The sequence below is a fragment of the Mustela nivalis genome (assembly GCF_964662115.1).
Source record: "Mustela nivalis genome assembly, chromosome: 1".
NCBI lineage: Eukaryota > Metazoa > Chordata > Mammalia > Carnivora > Mustelidae > Mustela > Mustela nivalis.
Window position 1 is genome coordinate 37,711,686 of NC_139020.1, and position 22,519 is coordinate 37,734,204.

At 35.5% G+C, this 22,519-nt stretch overlaps 1 protein-coding gene and 1 pseudogene across 6 annotated transcripts in view; one reads left to right on the plus strand and one right to left on the minus strand.

Moving 5' to 3' along the window:
- Positions 1–22,519, plus strand: part of CADM2 (cell adhesion molecule 2) — a 1,080,612-nt gene that overhangs the window by 646,453 nt on the left and 411,640 nt on the right. The gene's annotated exons all lie outside the window — the stretch shown is intronic.
- On the minus strand, positions 6,358–7,034 carry LOC309868449 (ubiquitin-conjugating enzyme E2 N pseudogene; annotated as a pseudogene). The gene has a single exon. The product of its transcript is annotated as a ubiquitin-conjugating enzyme E2 N pseudogene (transcript).

Below are 22,519 nucleotides of genomic sequence, written 5' to 3' on the forward strand. Positions count from 1 at the left end.
TAAAACACTGATTTTGGGGGCACCTGGGTGGATCAGTGGGTTGGGTCTCTGCCTTCCACTCGGGTTATGATCTCAGAGTCCTGGGATGGGGCCCTGCATCTGGCTCTCTGCTCAGCGGGGAGCCAGCTCCCCCCACCCCCGCCTCTCTGCCTACTTGTGATCTCTGTCATATAAATAAATAAAATCTTAAAAAAATAAATAAATAAACACTGATTTTATTTTTATTTTATTTTATGTATTGCCCTCAATACTTATATTTAAAATGTAATGAATTGACAGATACTTTGATCCTACTTTTATATCTATGAAACCTGTTACTCATTTTGGAAAATTATAAAGCAAAATTCTTTGAAATTATACAATGCTATTTTAAAATCATAAGGCCCGAGGCACATGGCTGGCTCAGTCAGTTAAGCATCTGCCTTCAGCTCAGGCCATGACACCAGGTTTCTGGGATCCAGACCCACATCTGGCTCTCAGCTCAGTGGGAGTTTTCTTCTTCTCTCTCTACCCCTCCCCACTGCTAGTGCTCTCTCTTTCTCAAATTAATAAATAAATAAATCTTAAAAAATAAAATAAATCATAAGGCCAGATAATAATCTGTGTTTTAATAAAAATTAATCTTTGTCAGATTTAGAACAGATGCTCAGACATTAAACAGATATTCTTAATTGGTTTGGATAAAAACATAAAGGAGTATTATTTTACATGATACATGTTTGGAGTTTGCAATTAAAGCATGTTTTCTAGTTAAATTGAAAGGTCATAAGAAAGGAGAAAAGATTAAATGATATCAAAGTGACAGATCACCTTATGACAATAATTATAAACGTTGTAGTTAATATGAATATTGCTGATCTATCAATTCAGTTATCTCTGATGTCCCTTCAATAGCAGGTAGTATTGAAAATATTGAATTAAACAGTTTAATTTACAATGAAGTGAAATGAATCTCAGTAGAATAAATCAAATGTCTCACCCATGAAGGGTAATTATCTTTTTCTCACACACACACACACACACACACACACACACACAAAAGACAACCATGACTGAGTTATGTCTTTTCGCACTTGGAAAGAGATAGAAGCTATAATGGATAGGTATTTATATCCTATCATTTAATTTTTCAGATTTTCTTATAATTCTAGCTGATATTATAAAAATATTGTCAATAAAATAACAATCACTTTGCCAATTAGTGTTGATGGTTGAAAGGTTTCTTATGAGGATGAAAAATATCAATTAACTCAAAATCTGTAAATTGCAGAACTGTAATTATTACTAAGGAGTATTTTTTTTCCAACTTTTAGTGTTATGAATTAATTTTGTCCTTAATGATCCCACATTTCCCCCCTTTTCTTTTCTTAAAAGCAGTAAGAGATACATGAAAGAGAAGTTGAAAATGCCCTCTGGCATATCAAGTCAGTGCATAGTTTGGCTTCAATCACTAAGGGCAAAAATGAAACCAGCTACTATGGATGATATTTAGCCATCATAGCTAAAGGCCTTGGCCCTTTAAATAGTTTGTAGAGACTGTAGGGTCAGACTGGAAAGGTTTTATTGAACAGCATGTGAGCATTTTTGGTTAAATTGCCTTTATTACATTTAGTAAGAGACTCAAAGAAAAAATAAAAGAAGAAGAAAAGAAAAGAAAAATAAAAAAAAAACCCCAAAAAACAAAAGCCAGCCTAACACTTTCAAAGTATTAGCAATGAAGTAAACTTTCATAGAAATTTTTTTTATTAATATATAATTTATTATTTGCCCCTGGGGTACAGGTCTGTGAATCATCAGTCTTAGACATTTCACAGCACCCACCACAGCGTGTACCCTACCCAATGTCCATAACCAAGTCACCCTGTCCCTACCCTTTCTCCCCCCAGCAACGTTCAGTTGTTTTGTGGAATTAAGAGTCTCTTATGGTTTGTTTCCCTCCTGATCCCAGTTTGTTTCATTTTTTTTCCCCGAACCTCCCACAACACCCCACCCTGCCTCACAAAGTTCTCATATCAGAGAGATCATATGATAATTGTCTTTCTCTGATTGACTTATTTTGCTCAGTATAATATACTCTAGTTCCATCCATGACATTGCAAATGACAAGATTTCACTTCTTTTGATGGCTGCATAGTATTCATATATATACATATATATGAACATATATATGAATATTATATATATATATATATATAATCTCACATCTTCTTTATCCATTCATCTGTTGATGGACATCTAGGTTCTTTACATAGCTTGGCTATTGTGGACATTGCTGCTATAAACATTTGGGTGCACATGCCCCTTCGGATCACTATATTTGTATCTTTAGGATAAATACCTAGTAGTGCAATTGCTGGGTTGTAGAGTAGTTCTATTTTCAACTTTATGAGGAACCTCCATGCTCTTTTCCAGAGTGGCCGCACCAGCTTTCATTCTCACCAAGAGTGTAGGAGGGTTCCCTTTTCTCAGCATCCTTGCCAACATCTGTCATTTCCTGACTTGTTAATTTTAGCCATTCTAATTGGTGAGAGGTGGTATCTCATTGTGGTTTTGATTTGTTTTTCCCTGATGGTGAGTGATGTTGAGCACTTTTTCTTGTATCTCTTGGCCATCTGGATGTCTTCTTTTTTTTCTTCTGGATGTCTTCCTTGTAGAAATGTCTGTTCATGTCTTCTGCCTATTTCTTGATTGGATTATTTGTCCTTTGGGTTTTGAGTTTGATAAGTTCTTTGTAGATTTTGGATACTGCCCCTTTATCTGATATGTCATTTGTGAATATCTTCTCCCATTCTGTCCTTCTCTTTTGGTTTTGTTGACTGTTTCCTTTGTTGTGCAAAAGCTTTTGATCTTTTTTTCTTTTAAAGATTTTCTTCTCTTTTTTTTTTTTTTTTAAAGATTTTATTTATTTATTTGACAGAGAGAGATCACAAGTAGGCAGAGAGGCAGGAAGAGAGAGAGAGAGGAGGAAGCAGGCTCCCTGCTGAGCAGAGAGCCCGATGCGGGACTCGATCCCAGGACCCAGAGATCATGACCTGAGCCGAAGGCAGCGGCTTAACCCACTGAGCCACCCAGGCGCCCCAAAAGCTTTTGATCTTGATGAAGTTCCAATAGTTTCATTTTTTCCCTTGCTTCTCTCACCTTTGGGGATGCTTCTAGGAAGACGTTGCTGCAACTGAGGTCAAAGAGGTTGCTGCCTGTGTTCTACTCAAGGATTTTGATGGATTCCTTTCATCCATTTTGAGTCTATGTTGTGTGTGTGGTATAAGGAAATGGTCCAGTTTCATTCTTCTGCATGTGGCTGTCCAATTTTCCCAACACCATTTGTTGAAGAGACTTTCCTTTTTCCATTGGACATTCTTTCCTGCTTTGTCGAAGATTAGTTGACCATAGAGTTGAGGGTCTATTTCTGGGCTCTCTATTCTGTTCCATTGATCTGTGTGTCTGTTTTTGTGCCAGTACCATACTGTCTTGATGATTACAGCTTTGTAGTAGAGCTTGAAGTCTGGAATCGTGATGCCACCAACTTTGGCTTTCTTTTTCAAAATTCTTCTGGCTATTCAGGTTCTTTTCGGGTAACATATAAATATTAGGATTATTTGTTCCATTTCTTTGGAAAAGATGATGGTATTTTGATAGGGATTGCATTAAATGCATAGATTGCTTCAGGTAGCATAGACATTTTCACAATATTTGTTTTTCCAATCCACAAGCACAGAATGTTTTTCCATTTCTTTGTATCTTCCTCAGTTTCTCTCATGATTACTTTATAGATTTCTGAGTACAGATTCTTTGCCTCTTTGTTTAGGTTTATTCCTAGGTATCTTACAGTTTTGGGTTTAATTGTAAATGGGATTGACTCCTTAATCTCTCTTTCTTCTGTCTTGCTTTTGGTATATAGAAATGCAACTGATTTCTGTGTCTTGATTTTATATTCTGACACTTTACTGAATTCCTGTATGAGTTCTAGCAGTTTTGGAGTGGAGTCCTTTGGGTTTTCTACATAAAGTATCATATTATCTGCAAAGAGTGAGAGTTTGACTTCTTTGTTGATTCAGATGCCTTTCATTTGTTTTTGTTGTATGATTGCCAAGGCTAGGACTTCTAGTACTGTGTTGAATAGCCGTGGTGATAGTGGACAGGCCTGGTGTGTTTCTGACCTTAGAGGAAAAGCTCCCAGTTTTTCCCCATTGAGAGTGATATTTGCTGTGGGTTTTTCATGGATGGCTTTTATGATATTGAGGTATGTATCCTCTATCCCACACTGTGAAGATTTTTGATCAAGAAAGGATGCTGTATTTTGTCAAATGCTTTTTCAGCAACTATTGAGAATATCATATGATTCTTGTTCTTCCTTTTATTAATGTGTTGTATCACATTGATTGATTTTGTGGATGTTGAACTAAACTTGTAGCTCAGGAATAAATCCCACTTGGTCATGGTGAATAATCTTTTTAATGTACTGTTGGATCCTATTGGCTATTAATTTGGTGAGAATTTTTGCATCCATGTTCATCAAGAATATTGGTCTGTAATTCTCCTTTTGGATGAGGTCTTTGGTTTTGGGATCATGGTAATGCTGACCTCATTAAATGAGGTTGGAAGTTTTCCTTCCATTTCTATTTTTTGGGACAGTTTTAAGAGAATAGTTATTAATTTTTCTTAAAATGTTTGGTAGAATTCCCCTGGGAAGCCATCTGGCCTGGGGCTCTTGTTTGTTGGGAAAATTTTGATGACTGCTTCAATCTTTTTTCTGGTTATGGGTCTGTTCAGGTTTTCTGTTTCTTCATGGTTCAGTTTTGGTAGTTTATATGTCTCTAGGAATACATCCATTTCTTCCAGATTGTCAAATATGCTGGCGTATAGTTGGTCATAATATGTTCTTATAACTGTTTGTATTTCTTTGGTGTTGATTGTGATCTCTCCTCTTGCATTTATGATTTTATTAATTTGGGTCCTTTCTCTTTTCTTTTTGATAAGTCTGGCTAGGGGGTTATTAACCTTATCAATCCTTTCAAAGAACCAGCTCCTAGTTTCCTTGATTTGTTCTACATTTGTTTGTTTGTTTGTTTGTTTATATTTCATTGATGTCTGCTCTGATTTTTATTATTTCCCTTCTGCTGGGTTTAGGCTTTATTTGCTGGTCTTTCTCCAGCTGCTTTAGGTGTAGGTTTAGGTTGTGTACTTAAGACCTTTCTTGTTTCTTGAGAAAGGCTTGCATTGCTATTTACTTTCCTCTCAGGACTATCTTTGTTGTGTCCCAAAGATTTTGAAGAGTTGTATTTTCATTTTCATTTGTTTCCATGAATTCCTTAAAATTATTTTTCAGTTTCCTGGTTGAACCATTCATTCTTTAGTAGGATGCTGTTTAGTCTCCAGGTATTTAAGTTCTTTCCAACTTTCTCTTGTGATTGAGTTTTAGTTTTAGAGAATTGTGTTCTGAAAATAAGCAAGGAATGATCCCAATCTTTTGGTATCGGTTGAGACTGGATTTATGGCCCATGATGTGATCTATTCTGGAGTGTTCCATGCACTAGAGAAGAATGTATATTCTATTGCTTTGGGATGAAATGTTCTGAATATATCTGTGATGTCCATCTGGTCCAGTGTGTCATTTAAGGCCTTTATTTCCTTGTTGATCTTTTGCTTAGATGATCTGTCCATTTCAGTGAGGAGGGTATTAAAGTTCCCTAGTATTATTATATTATTGTTCATGTGTTTCTTTGATTTTGTTATTAATTGGTTTATGTAGTTGGCTGCTCCCATGTTAGGGGTGTAGATATTTAAAACTGTTAGATCCTCTTGTTGGACAGAACTTTTTTTTTTTTTTTTTTTAGAATAACAAAAAATATTTTACTAAAACATAAGATTTACAGAAGTTTCCAGACAAGCCATACAAAATGGTCACAAGCTTTTTCTTGAAGGAAGGATTCTACACTTGACAGCAAAGTCACAATGTTATTAGTGAGGGCTGTGATGTTTGTTTAATATTCCCATTTTGGTTCAAACAATCAAGCTTGTCCATCTACAGTGTCTAAATAAAGTTAGACTTGGCTAGAGAACATATTCTAAAGAACTGGTTAGCTCCTTTTAACCAATGCAATTAGATCACCATAAAAAGGGGGAAAGGAGCCCATAAAATTAAAATAAAACTACCTCTCCCCCTCAAAAAAGTAATAAAGAAAAACACCCAAACCCCTGCAGCTAACCCTGACAACTACCTTCATTCACAGTGCTTAACCATGATGGGGGAAATGAATAAAAGCAGAGAAGGGCCACTGCTTTTAAACGTTTCACAATAATCCAGATGGTACTTCTAGCCTCTGCTCATGCTTTACAACAGTGAATCAGGACAAGACATAGATTTGCTAATGTGCATTTAATCACCAAAGGACTGAAGATGTCTGGGCTTTTATTCTGTAATATTTCTAAGACTGTGTCCATTAAATGCAAACAAAAAAGGAAGAAGTCTTGGCAGAACAGGATAAGTGATGCACACTTGAAGATCAGATCGATTTTAAATATTATTCATGGCATATAGCCTAGTCCATGCTCTAGCTGTTTCTATGGCTTGGGCCTCGTTGGTCTTCCACTGCTCTGCTACATCGTTTGCTAACGGATCATCCGGATTGGGAGCACTTAACAAAGCCTGGATCGATAGCAGAACTGTGCGGATCTGCAGTGCTGGGGACCACTTATCTTTCAAAATATCTAAACATATTCTTCCCAAATTGTCTACATTAGGATGATAAATTTTGGTCATGAAACGTACTTTAGGGGCTGCCATCGGGTATTCTTCTGGTAGGAATAGTTCAAGCTTAAAAGTCCCTCCCTCAAAGGGGGAATCCTGAGGGCCAGCAATGACCACATGAAAATAACGGGTGTTGCTCTCATCTGGTTCTGCTTTAATGCCAGGAACTGGTTCTGCCAGCAAACGCTGGGTTTCCTTGATAATCCTGCGGGGCAGCCCGGCCATCTTGTCAGATCCCGAGTTCGGCCTCTGGTCTCAACTCTGGCTCCGCTCGCCTCACGCACGAGTCAGAACTTTTAATTATGAAATAGTGTCCTTCCTCATCTCTTATTAAAATTTTTGGCTTAAAATCTAATTTATATGATATAATGATTGCCACCCTAGCTTTCTTTGAATGACCATTAGCATGGTAAATGGTTTTCCACCCCATCATTTTAAATCTGGAGGTGTCTTTGCAACTAAAATTAGTTTCTTGTAGACAGCATATCAGTGGGTCATGTGTTTTTAATCCATTCTGATACCTTATGTCTTTTAGCCCATTTACATTCAGGGTAACTATTGAGGGATATGAATTTAGTCCCATTGTATTGCCTGTGAGGTGACTGTTACTGTATATTGTCTGTTCCTATCTGGTCTGTTATTTTTAGGCTCTCTTTGTTCTCTTTTCAATATTTCTTATAGAACTGGTTTGGTGTATGCAAATTCTTTTCAATTTTATTTGTCCTGGAAGCTTTTTATCTCTCCTTCTATTTTCAATGACAACCTAGCTGGATATAATATTCTTGGCTGCATATTTTTCTCATTTAGTGCTCTGTATATATTATGCCAGTCCTTTCTGGACTGCTAGGTCTCTGTGGATAAACCTGCTATTTCTACCTTTGTATGTTACAGACTTCTTGTCCCAAGCTCCTTTCAGAATTTTCTCTTTATTACTGAGACTTGTAAATTTTACTATAAGATCACAGGGTGTGGACCTATTTTTATTGATTTTGAGGAGGTTCTCTGTGCCACCTAGATTTTGTTGTTTGTTCCCTTTACCATATTAGGGAAATTCTCTACTACAATTTTCTCTGGATGCCTTCTTCCCCTCTCTCTCTTCTTTTTCTTGGATCCCAATTATTCTAATATTGCTTCATCTTATGGGGTCACTTATCTCTCAGATTCTCCCCTTGTGGTCCAGAAGTTGTTTGTCTCTCTTTCGCTCAGCTACTTTATTCTCCATTCTTTGGTCTTCTATATCACAAATTCTCTCTTCTGCCTTATTTGTCCTAATAGTAAGAGCCTCCATTTTTTATTGCACCTCATTAATAGTTTTTAAATTTCAACTTGGTTAGATTTTAGCTTTTTTATTTCTCCAGAAAGGGATTCTTTAATATCTTCCACCTTTTTTTTTGAGCCCAGCTAGCACCTTGATAATCATCATTCTGACTCTAGTGCTGACATATTACTGATGTCCGTATTGATTAGGTCTCTAGCTGCCGGTACTGTCTCTTGTTCTTTTTTTGTGGTGAGTTTGTCCATCTTGTCATTTTATCCAGATATGAATAGATGAATGAGAGAACAAAATACTAAAAGGGTGGCAAAGACCCCAAAAAAATATAAGCTAACCAAATCAGAAGGGACCTGAAACTGGGGCGAGAAGAAAGGGAAATATATATATACACACATATATATGTGTGTGTGTGTGTATATATATATATATATATATATATATATATATATTATATATATTAGACTGGTGAGTAGAACAGAGTCACCCACTTGATTTTGGGTGTATTCTGGTCTCTTAGAAAAAACTACTTCCCAAAATTTTAAAGAAAGAGAAACATATATAGAAGTTTTTTCGTATAGAAAAAAATACGAATAAACACAATGAAGGGGCTAGGGGCCTAGGGGCTAGGCTAAATAATCTTTTCCAGTTCACTCTCAGTAGCTTTTCTTCCCTGAACACTTTCCGTAGACCTCTGGAGGATGGGAATGAAGATGGTAGCCTCCAAATCTCCATGCTGGAGGAGCTGAGAGCTTGGGGCCCCTCAGTGTGCCCTCAGAGAAAAGCAATCAATCCTCCCATCCCTGGTCTCTGGCCACACTCTGAGCTCATACAGCCTGTGACCGAGCATTTCTATCTTCAGCACATGGCCCCATTTGGAGTCTCAAACCCAACAGATTCCTGCTATGAACTCCCTCACCACTCCTCTCAGAGGAGGAAGGTGAGTCTCCCCAGATCCGCCACTTGTGGGGTCTCTGCTCCAAGGGTAGTGGTCTGACTGTGCCACAGATCATGGTTTAAGGCAAACCCAAGCTGAGAGTGCACTCCTTGGCTCTGTCTCTGTAGCCAGCTTCCCTGTTCCAATACTGGGGAGCTCTGCCATACTGAGACACTCCCAGTCTTTCTGTGCCCCTGCAGGTCCTGAGACCACACTGTACCTGTGAGGGCTCCACTCTCACTTAGCTTCTAGAGCGACATTCCTCAATGGAGGAGACTTCTAAAAGTTCTGATTTTGGGCTCCACTGCTCCACTGCTTGCTGGGAGCTGCCCCTCCCATTGTGGTCCATCTTCTGTCACTTTGGATTCACTTGTCTGCATGTCCTACCTTCCAGGAAGGGGTAGCTTTTCTGTTCTTAGAATTGCTGCTCTTCCTCTCTTCTATCTTCTGTTGAGTTTTTAGGTGTTCAGAATGGTTTGCTAACTATCTAGCTGAACTCCCGGGACCTAATGATATTTAGTCCCCACCATCTTGCTTTATAGTCTCACCCAGTACCTTTTTTTTTTTTTTTTTAGTAAATATCCCTTCATTATTTTGTGGATATTTAGAAACCTTCTGTCAGGCACTTATATTCAACTTATATTCAATGTTGTTCAGAAGGTCAGTATAATGACCCTCCTGTTACTGAATATAATTCAGTTCTGAGAACAATGATGCTTTCTTACAGATGCTGGCTTTATAATGCTTTCTGGTTCCTTTCTGAAACTATTTCATCTTCTTGGCAGAGACATACATTAAAGAATGAATCCTGATTGCTTTCCCTTTTCTCAGTGTGCAGGTGTGTGCAGATATACATATACATCCATATGTATGTATACATTGATATATATATATATATAAACATTTATTGACATATATACATATATATCCATATACACACAAAGGAACTACCTATAGATATGTAAAAGTGATACTTTCTATAGATAATGTTAATTAAATAATCATAAAAAATAGAAAAAAAGCTTTTTGAATCAAAATAGTATAGCCATTTTAGTATTCTATAATGTAAACCTATGAGATGGCCAACTGTATACCTACAGCATATGAGTTATAGTTTCTCCAGAGGTGCTCAAATTATGATAATTATGACTTTTTTATGCACTATAATTCTCCCATTCCGTTACTTAAAATTTGGTGGACAAAAAGAGAAAGAGAAGAAGCCAATAAAAAAGCAAAGCAAAAAAATATATATATGCAACATAGAAAATGTCAGCCGTCCAATAGTTTATTTTTCATTTTAGTTGGAAATGAATTTTCAGGTTTTTTTATTGAAGATATCAACTAGTTAGAGAATTTGAAAAATTACATACAATCAGCTCTAGGACTGCTACAACAAACTGATTGCATGTTGATATGACTCTTACTGGATTCCCTGGCTTTTCTCATCCTGGTATGGTTCTCTGCTCTATTTCAAAATAAACCACTTGCAAATACTTCCCCAAGCGCTGGAGTTGAGTGTTGGGCCGAACTGTCTGAATCGGTAGTAATAAAAGCATCAGCAGGATTCATTTGCAGCCTCCTGCCGGGAGACACTTTACCTTAGCAGCTCAAATTATATTGAATCGCAATGAATGAAGAAGTGGATCCCTGCCAGGGAATAGTTTGTAACTTGGAAAAGTAGATATAATTACATAATAATTCTGCCTTTGCAGAAGGTGGCTCTGCTTTAGAAGTACCTGATGTTATTTACAGCTGTTACTTGCAGCTCTGTTTAGTCATCGTGTTGGTATATCAATCAAACCCAAGAACTTTATGTTCTTTTTATTTCTACTTTACTGCTAAACAAAAAAATGTAGTGGCATCTATTTCACTTCTGCAATCCATCTAGGATTTCAGCATCTTAACTCCTAATACTCTGTTGCAGTTTTTACCTACTGATCACAGCTCCCTTTAATATGGTGGTATTTTCATAGTCTCTCATTTTCTCCTTCTGCTTCTCTTTTTCTGTTCATACATTTGCTTGCTGTAAGATTTACCTGCATGCTTTACTTGCATAGGGATTTTATATATATAATGACAGATATCCTATAGCAAGATATAGCAAATGCTCAATGGGCTGTTCCATGAGAATGCTTTAACTGCATCCATGGAATTCTTTAAGGGCATATCCAAAATTTTGTTATTGCTGTTATTGTTCTTTGCCATTTATTTTTCTCTTGATATTCTGAAAGTTAAAGGCCATAGAACTAGTGTATCTTTATGACTGCAGAATTGCCCTAGTCTCTTAACATGGCATAATGTTACATAAATTAAGCTCAAAACATAGGAAAGGGGATATTTTTGAAAGGAGATCTTGCCTGAATTTAGATTTGAGAATGATTTTTAAAAATACTTATGCATTTAGATTTAACAACATAACAAACACCATAATTTGCATACATGTAATAGCAATCTCTGTGAACTTCAGATGATATATAATGCACACACCTATATAAACATACATATAAATTTTGTTGAAGGGTACTTGGGAATTGGGGTGTCTGGGTGGCTCAGTGGGTTAAGCCTCTGCCTTCAGCTCGGGTCATGATCTCAGGGTCCTGGGATCGGTCCCACATCGGGCTTTCTGCTCAGCAGGGAGCCTGTTTCCTCCTCTCTCTCTGTGTATTTGTGATCTCTGTCTGTCAAATAAATAAAAAAAAAAAAAAAAAGAGAGAGAGAGAGACTTGGGAATGTCCTGTGGATAGTGCTTTAATGATAGTACAAAGGATAATAGAATTGAATTATTATTTACTATTTGATGGGAAACTTTTATTTCAGCTTCAGAAACATAGCACCAAATTTTGTCAACAAAATGGTGGGCAAAGTCTCTGCTAAAAGAGGCACTAAACTGACACAATCGAGAGTATAAAGGAAAGAGAGTATAAAGGAAAATGACCTAAATAAAAACACTGAGGACAATTTTTGAATGGGTTTAATTTTATAGATGAATAGATGTCAATTGTTTCAAATTAATAATTTTTTATTGAAAGCAGCTTGCATGCGGGATGAGAGATTAAAGCAATAGTGATGATCAATGGCCTTTTTGTTGTCAGGCATGCCATTAGATGGTTTGCACATATTTTATTATTTAATCCTTACAATACAATTATGAAGTTGATGTTTTATAAGAAAGGTCCTTTAGACACAGAGAGGAGAAAAAACTTTCCCTAGGTAAACATCTACACTGAGATGACCTATAAGTTATCCAATGCCTGGCTAATAGGAGAGCCTACCAATCCATTGTTCACAGTGGACATACATTCCATACATTTCATAGATTCTCAGTGAGCCAGACAATCACATAACAAAATCGGTTAGAGGTGAGCAGATTGGTTATACAACTCTGTTTCATTGAAATTCTCAGATTTTTTTGATTAATAATGAAATAATATTTAATAATTATTATTAATTTTTTCTCTACTGCCTGGTGTCTGTAGGGTTTTGACATAACTATTTATGATGTGAATAATGGTAGTAAGAAGGCATAATGTTCTTGATCCACTTAAGATATTTGCAACATATTTTCCCTGTAATGTTTTATCCATTATTATTTATAAGTGGGGTGATTATGTGAGACTCTGGGGCCTGGATCTTTGTTATGCTCTGCAGATTCATAAATTTGGGGGATTCAAATATTTCCTGGGTTGGACTCTTTCTCTTACCTTAACCCTTCTTTCCTGATATATTGAGATTTAATCATGATCAATTTCCTTTCTGACCCATGCCAGATAATCTTTAATTTTGCATCTTGCTGCATGGAAATGAATTACCCCACACTCTTCCAATTGTCACACACTGACTTCTGATTCAAGATTCAGTTCCAGGATCCTTTTCTGTTGGAAACCTTCCCTGGCATTACTATCATCTCTACATTGTAGGAACAACCATTCCTTAGAACAATGGTTTTCAAATGTCCATATGCATAAAAATCATCTAAGTAGATCATTAAAAAAATGTATATTTCACATGCCATCCCCAGAGACTAATTCAAAAAGTATGAGATGAGGTCAAAGAATCTGCATTTTTAAATAATGAGGCAAATGATTTTTATACAGTCCCAGGATCATACTTTGAAAAACCCTACATTAGGAGGAAATGTAAAATTTATATCAAGAATTACTTTAGAATAACTCAGGAGGCACTGTGTGTGGTATTAAAACTAGATTTACTAAGAAATAAAATTAAGCATTCACCTCTTGAAGCCTCTAAATGCCAGTTAGGTTTTCACCTTTCATCATATTTCTCCATATAATCCCCTCCCCACAGAGCAGTCAGAGAGATCTTTTAAAATATCAACCAGATCTCCTGCTTAAAACCCTCTAATAGCTTTTATTGCTACTAGAAAAAAAAAAAAAAATCCAGACCCCTTCCTCAGCCTATAAGCCATGTTTAGTTACTTCCTATCCTTCTAGCTGTATTTCTTAGCATTAGTTCCTATTTTAAAATATTCTTGTCAACTGGATCTCTTTTTTTCATTACTCAAAAACTCATGCTCACCATAGGAATTTTTTTTCTCCCTCTTCTCTGGGAAGAGATCACTCTTCTTTGAAGACAACTGCTCAGTCTCATCATTTCAGTTTTCTGCTCAAACATTTTCTCTTCAGAGAGGCATTCCTGAACACCCTATCTAAAGGGCCTCCCACGGTTTCCAGCCCTTATGCCTGTTACACCGCAGGATCTCCAGCACCCAGGACAGCGGCCAGCACATAGGAAGCTCAATAAACTCACTAAGGCATGTGACAGAAACTCTATTCTCTATTATCTATCTATAAGAGATTCTATGGATTACAGATTCTTAAGGCTTAAATATTTACATTTGTGTACTGCAATAAGTCTTACGCCAATTTGTGAAAGGTCATACTAGGCTATACTAACTCCTGTAGTTTGAACAAATGTTTCAACTTAAGCCAGCTAAGTGAAGTTATATAAAAATACAGATAAGGTTAATCAGATGGGAAAGAGGACATTAACAAGACAGTCTCACCCTAAAATTAATTTTTCACTGAAACAGCTACTTTCCTTTAGAAGATGTGTAGACCTGATCACTCAGATGTTTTTTTGTTTGTTTTTTGTTTTTTAATTTTATTTATTTATTTGACAGAGAGAGATCACAAGTAGGCAGAGAGGCAAGCAGAGAGAGAGAGAGAGGAGGAAGCAGGCTCCCTGCTGAGCAGAGAGCCCGACACGGGACTCGATCCCAGGACCCCGAGATCATGACCCGAGCCGAAGGCAGAGGCTCAACCCACTGAGCCACCCAGGCGCCCCTCACTCAGATGTTTTAAAACAATAAAATTCTAACAATTATTTTGAATTTTAGTGTATTTAAGTACTTTTTGTTATATTAGCTTACTAATACAAATTATGTTTTTAAAACAACAAAAATAATGGGGAGATTTTGAACAGTCGATATATATCAAAACATATACCTTTGCTCAATTGTTGTTCAATATAAATATCAACAGATTATAGTGGTGTTGCATATTCCATGCAAAGTCCTGTTTTTATTTTATTAATATCTGCCAAATACTAAAAAATTGGTCATTGTTCCTTTAGTTCAAAGACTTGAAAATTTGTATGATAGCTTTGATTTTGTTACGCTTTGCTTTTTCTCTATAAAACTTAAATGAATTCTAATATGAATTAAGCAAATGAGCAATAATACCAAAGTCAGAATAGTGTATCATTTGTTGAGCTGTTTTGTGACCAGATATTTTTATGGAAGAGACTTTTGTTGGCTGAAATAAGCAAAGTTTTTGGCTGGTTCTTTAAAATATGGCTAATTTTCTCTATCACCATATGGTTTGTAACTTCAGCCATAAGTGCAGAAATTATAAAGACCTAAATTTAGACTATGCCCATGACAGCAACACATTCAGAGATTCCCATGAGGTAAATGTCTTGATTTTTATTACTCCTATTATGGTACACTTTTGTGAGTGTTTTGGAAATTTTCCAATGCCTACAACAGGCCTCAAGTTCACAGATTTTTATAGTCACAGCAAGGGCAAACCTTTTCCTTCTTCATGGGATTTTGACATGAAATTATACATCTTAAAAATATAATGTTTGTGTTCATATGGAAACTTATTGTGAGCTGCCTTACCATGTTAGGTAAAAACTTGATAGAAAATTATTAGTAGAAAATAAATTGAGTATTGTCTTTCTTGAAATGTATTGCTAATTCATATGGCAACACTTGGATATCCAGTGTAGAACCGTAGGAAATAAGCATAGTAAACTATTGTCAGGTACACACATTATTCATCAAATATATTGACAACTATAGAAACTTCCACAGTGAAGAGCAATATCAGTAAATACAATTTATCCAATTTCTCATGGGAATTAAGTCTTGATTAATCATAATTTTTAGGGTTGAGTAATGTTTGCAGGTGTGTGTTACAATTAGTTTTTTGTTGTTGTTACTGCGATCCTTTTTGTTGTTAGTTATAAAACTAGAAACAAACAAAAACAAACCTTGTTTTTGGTTTCCAGATTTTTCATTCTAAGTTTGTTGCACATTTTCCCATATGATTGTTACATTCCTGCTTTAACAAATTTAGTTGAATATAATGGTTTTTTCATTGATAATATTTGCGTTTTTCAAATCAGGAGCTGCTACTTTCTGATCATATAATTTAGTATAATGGTTGAGTCATTTAGTTTCTCTAATCCTATATTTCCTAATTTGGAAAATGGAGATAATAATTTCTATCTCAGAATACTGTGAGGCATGGTGGTTTTGAGAAGTAAATAAGATCAGGTATTAGTTTGAACCATATGAAATTGCTAGTGAAAATGTCAGTGATGCTCGATTCTATATAGTATCAGATTTACCAGGGTTATATTCAAACAGTAGTAATATCCAGGTCCTAAAACAGACCACTTAGATCAGAATTGGTAATGGTGGAGCGAGGGCATTAATATTTCCTTAAAATTCCAAGGTGATTTTAATATGCAGCTAAGGTTAAGAACCACTGATGTATGTAATCCATTTTTTTTTTTTTAATAGAATCGCCTAGTTTCCACTTACATAGGGCCAGTCACCATATGGACAAAATGACCTTCCATTTAAAGGATAAATAGAAGATTAAAAAAAAAAAAAGGAGAAGAAGAAAAGGTTTTTTAATGAGGCTGCACAATGGAAATGTTTTTTAGATGTATTCAAATTTAATTTTATGCCATACAGCAGTCAAACACGGACCTTCCCAATTGAGTGGTTGATAAAGCAGTGAACAGTTGTTGCTAGTATATCATCAATACCACCTGATTTTTGACAAAATTAATGAAGAGATATGTTAATAAAGAGTCTCCCAAAAAGCAGCTGTGGAAAAGTATGATCAGCAATCGGGATAAAATAAATAAATAGAAAGGAGAACTCTATTAGTCCAAATTTCAGGACTCTAGATGGGAGTTAGTTTCCCTTCCCTGAGACTGGTTTTTAGGAACTTCTGGCAAATAATCTAAATGAAGTGGAGAAGTTAGGAAGGTAGGAGAGAAAAGAAGCGTAAGGCAAAGTAATTAGGTATGAACAGCTGTTTTCAATAAAGTATTTAAAATGCACTACTCTCATCATAGATCAAGTTGCTCTTAAAGAGAACATTTAACTTAATGCATTAAAAGAAATGCAAACATGTGAATTCCAAAATTTTATTATTTCATATAAATGCATATTTTATGAGATTAGTGGATTGAGTGATGTACTAAATTCAAGACATTGCCCCGGGATTTCTTTTTATCTAAAATATTGTTGTCAACTTATTTTCACTTTCTACCTCCTTGTAAAAGAAGTACATAAAGTTGTACCTAATTGCTGGCATTAATTTATTAGTTTTATATAGCTTCCCAAAAAGAAACTGTATGTAGCAATGTAATTAAAAAAGGTTACAAAATTGTTGTCAAATCAAAATTGAGTTAGTGCAGTTTTACATTCTTTGGCCATTTTAGTAAACCATTGTTTCCCGGAAATTCAGGATGGACTTCTAAAGAATTGATTTTGTCGTGAATAATGTGGTCTTAGCCATATGTATGCAAGCATATATATCAGAGATAAATACCTACTAAGTTGTCCATGTGTTTTATCAAATCATTCATGTTGGATATGAACTTATAATTTCAGGCTTATAAGGATGCCTGGGTGGCTCAGTGGGTTAATTTTAGGCTTCTAACTTTCTGATAAGACAAATGTAGATTTATTGACAGCAATTACATAGGAAATTTTACAATTTCATAGATATTCTATGTTTATGCATTTAGTTTTAAAACAAAAGACTCAAACCATTTTTTAAAGTGTGTCTACATGTGAATATATATATTTAATAATTGATTTCAAGAACTTACAGCATATCTATTTCCTGATCTAGAAAATAGGGATTGTAGCAGTTCCTACCTCATAGGAATGTTGTGAGGATCAACACAGCTTGTTCTAAAATTCCATTGCTATATGGCTTCATTTTTTTTTTTTTTTAAACATAGTCCCAATTCAAAAGATGAGAGAGTCCTGCCTGAGGCACAAAAATTTCCCAGGCCACGGGCAGTAAGGGACACATTCCGGAAGAGGAACTAAATCCTAGATCCTCTTTTCCCAGTTTTTGAAATACTCTCCTATATCACACTGCCTCCACTTTTCTTCATGGTAAACTTACTTATAAATGCCTTAAAAAAAATGTTATTACAAAGTTAAGTGGAAATATTCCAAAGGGTAGGCATAGCACCTTCATGAAAGTAGTTTTTAAAGGCTATTTTTTAGTCATATTTCAAAGATTGCTGCATACTTGATACAACATTTTTAAAGAAACATTTTCTTTAATCTTTGTCCAACACTTTGCATGCTCCAAATCTTAGAACTAGGGGTGGGAAAAAAAAAAATCTTTGAATTAAGCATTTCCTTTTCACCATTTTAGAATTGCCTTTTTCTTGTTACATTAGCTAATGAAGAACTAATTTGCTATATCATGCTGGATCTAATTTAGGATACAGCCAAAAAAGTAAGTGCAGTGTTATAAATAAAACACTAATTTACAATGCATGCTTATTATTTTAATTTCAATCTGGGAAAAATATGTTAGTGAAAAAACGCATTTACTAGTTCATTCAATAGGAAATTATTAAATGCCTATTATATTTTACTATATAATTTCTTTAATAGGCAAAATAACCAACAGTTCTCCTGAAAGCTAGTATCGACCTTGAATTCTCCACATTTTTATACTATTTCAGTGCCAAATTACTTGACCATTACATGTATTTATGTATATTCTCTCTTTACTGACACATGTGTACATGTGTACTAAGGTTATATATCTTCTGAAATAAAGACATACAAGATAATTCTCATGTTGTTATTAAATCATTTAACATCAACTATACATTAATGTTAATCAAATTTATTACTTAATTCATAACTTTTTAATTTATTATATACTAAGTCTTGAATTAATTTCTTTTGCATTAATTTTGATAAAGGCCATAGGAAGAAAGTTATATTGAATTTATTTTTTCAGAAGAAATAACTGAATTTCCAAAAGTGATTTTAACTTATCCAAGCATTTAGTAAGTAAATGCAATATTAGGACCCAGATGCATGCATGCATGCTTTCTGATTTTAGACCTGAAATCTTCCTTCCCTTAAACATTGCATCCCTTAAAGAAATTTAACATATGAAGGAAGAGGTATTTATCAAAAATCTGTACATGAAAGCAAGCTAAGAACAAAGCTCCTAGCCCAACAGAATCAAGTCTAGTCAAAAGTACCAATGCTTCCTACAGCCTATAGGCATGTGTTTTCTTTTATATTCTCTTGATCCTATATAGGAACAGGGGATAATATAATCTAGTGAATAACATTTTTGTAAGTACAATTCCTGAGACCAAAAAAAAAAAAAAAAAAAAAAAAAACTTTAAAACAATGTTTCCTTAAGGAGTTTTACTAACAGTTAAAAACTGTTTAGTGAATGGTAATTTTTTATCTATTAATTGAATGTGTAGATATTACAGATGTCTCTTGAACTTCCAAGCCAGAGAGAATATTCTTTGGTGGATTTCAATTTGAAGGAAAAGCTATAGTTTAAACATCTATATAGGCTGCATAAATTTCAAGGTACATATAAAAAGTATGATATTTTGAATAAAGAAATTAACTCTAATTTTGAGCTTATTCTAAAATTATAATATTTCATTTCTCTATCTCTTAAGTCCTTCTATCAAATAACAATCTCCATAAAATAGATACAACTAAAGTTATAGAAACATTCAAAATGTATTTTCAAACACTGAATGTTTGCAACTTGGCCAAAGATACGATGATTAGGACAATAGCCATTCTTTACCTATGCATTCCCTTTTTATGCTTTAGTGGAACTACTTGAAAGCTATATTTTAGGAAATTCAGAGAACATCAAGGTTTTAAATTTCCTGCATATCAGAGATACTTGTGCTATACCTAACACAGATAATATTCTAGAGTATTTTCAATATAAGCCTTTTTTTTTAACCTTTTTTTAATAAAGTTTTTTTTTTAGTAGATAAAATTTGAACTATTGGATGTTTCTTAAATTTTGTTTTACTTGCCTTAAGTAGTCCATATATATCTTCTGTCCCTGAAATTTACTTTCTTTCTACAGGGAAAGTTTTTTTTTTCTTTCTTTAATCTCAAAATATCAACTCACAGGCATGCATATGTAAACCACGTAAAAATACATTAGGATTTTTTCTTCTGTAGTAGTTTCTAAGATATTTTTCTCCAAGGTAAACTTAGAAAGTATTTTCAAAAAAGGAGAAAAATACTTAGAAAGTATCTTTTTAATTTTTTTATAAACATATAATGTATTATTGGCCTCAGGGGTACAGGTCTGTGAATCGCCAGGTTTACAAACTTCACAGCACTCACCATAGCACATACCCTCATCAATGTCCATATAGAAAGTATTTTTTTATATAATTTTTTATTTTTTATAAACATATATTTTTATCCCCAGGGGTACAGGTCTGTGAATCACCAGGTTTACACACTTCACAGCACTCACCAAAGCACATACCCTCCCCAATGTCCATAATCCCACCCCCTTCTCCCAAAACCCCCTCCCCCCAGCAACCCTCAGTTTGTTTTGTGAGATTAAGAGTCACTTATGGTTTGTCTCCCTCCCAATCCCATCTTGTTTCATTGATTCTTCTCGTACCCACTTAAGACCCCATGTTGCATCACCACTTCCTCATATCAGGGAGATCATATGATAGTTGTCTTTCTCTGCTTGACTTATTTCACTAAGCATGATACGCTCTAGTTCCATCCATGTTGTCGCAAATGGCAAGATTTCATTTCTTTTGATGGCTGCATAGTATTCCATTGTGTATATATACCACATCTTCTTGATCCATTCATCTGTTGATGGACATCTAGGTTCTTTCCATAGTTTGGCTATTGTGGACATTGCTGCTATAAACATTCGGGTACACGTGCCCCTTTGGATCACTACGTTTGTATCTTTAGGGTAAATACCCAGTAGTGCAATTGCTGGGTCATAGGGCAGTTCTATTTTCAACATTTTGAGGAACCTCCATGCTGTTTTCCAGAGAGGTTGCACCAGCTTGCATTCCCACCAACAGTGTAGGAGGGTTCCCCTTTCTCCGCATCCTCGCCAGCATCTGTCATTTCCTGACTTGTTGATTTTAGCCATTCTGACTGGTGTGAGGTGATATCGCATTGTGGTTTTGATTTGTATTTCCTTGATGCCGAGTGATATGGAGCACTTTTTCATGTGTCTGTTGGCCATCTGGATGTCTTCTTTGCAGAAATGTCTGTTCATGTCCTCTGCCCATTTCTTGATTGGATTATTTGTTCTTTGGGTGTTGAGTTTGCTAAGTTCTTTATAGATTCTGGACACTAGTCCTTTATCTGATATGTCGTTTGCAAATATCTTCTCCCATTCTGTCAGTTGTCTTTTGATTTTGTTAACTGTTTCCTTTGCTGTGCAAAAGCTTTTGATCTTGATGAAATCCCAATAGTTCATTTTTGCCCTTGCTTCCCTTGCCTTTGGCGTTGTTCCTAGGAAGATGTTGCTGCTGCTGAGGTCGAAGAGGTTGCTGCCTGTGTTCTCCTCAAGGATTTTGATGGATTCCTTTCACACATTGAGGTCCTTCATCCATTTTGAGTCTATTTTTGTGTGTGGTGTAAGGAAATGGTCCAATTTCATTTTTCTGCATGTGGCTGTCCAATTTTCCCAGCACCATTTATTGAAGAGGCTGTCTTTTTTCCATTGGACATTCTTTCCTGCTTTGTCGAAGATTAGTTGACCATAGAGTTGAGGGTCTATTTCTGGGCTCTCTATTCTGTTCCATTGATCTATGGTAGAAAGTATTTTTTTAAAGGAGTATTTTTTAAAAAAAGAATATTTTAAAAGGCAGCCTACCGAGTGGGAGAAAATATTTTCAAATGACATATCTGATTAAAGGTTGTTATCTCAAACATATAAAGAACTGATACAACTCAACACCCAATCCAAATAAGAAATGGGCGGAAGACATGAACATACATTTTTCCAAAGACATACGGATGGTCAACACATGCTTGATAACTTGTCATCAGGGGAATGCAAATCAAAACAGCAGTGAGATATCAGCTCACATCTGTCAGAATGACTAAAAATGAAAAGCAAAAAACAAGAAATGACAAGTGTTGGCAAGGATGTGGAGGAAAGGGAACCTTCTTGCACTGTTGGTGGGAATGTAAAAGGGTGCAGCCACCCCTCTTGGGAATCTTTCAACTCTTGTTCAGACTGTTCCTTTCTGGTGCATTTTCTACGCAGGTGCAGTCAGAGTGGTGGGCTGAGGGAAGAGAGGGCTTTTAGACCCAGCAGGCCCTGCTGTGTTATGTATATATTTTTCAAGTTCTGCTTTTTTAACTGAAAAGCTTTGGGATTGATTCCTAGCCCCGTTCTGCAGGGCAGCAGCTAACTTCAGTTTCTTGTAACCCAGCTGTCAAGAAGTGCTGCTCTGCAAGCAGGTGCCCTAGGAACAGACTGAGCCCCAAGTGGGCTCCTCAGGGATGGAGCTGGAATGAAAGTGAGACTTCATTCCACCTGTAGTCCTCTGACACTGGCCCCAGTCTGGTCCCTACCCCCAGATAACCAGCTTTGGTTTTATGCTTTCCTGTCACAAATGCTGGACTATTTGTTCTTAATTTTTTATCTCTGTTTCTAATGTATTCCTATGGAAAAAAAATTATGACCAGGATTAACAAAATTGCACTACCATGTATTTACTCAAAGAATGCAAAGACACTAATTTCAAGGAACACATGCACCCCTATGTTTATTGCAGCATTATTTGCAATAGCCAAATTATGGAAACAGCCCCAATGTCCACTGACAGATGAATGGATAAAGAAGATGCAATAAATATGTATATAATGGAATATTTTTCAGCCATAAAAAGAATTAAATCTTGACACAATGACATATGTATGGAGGTAGAGAGTATTTTTCTAAGTGTAATAAGTCAGTCAAGGAAGGACAAATAACATATGATC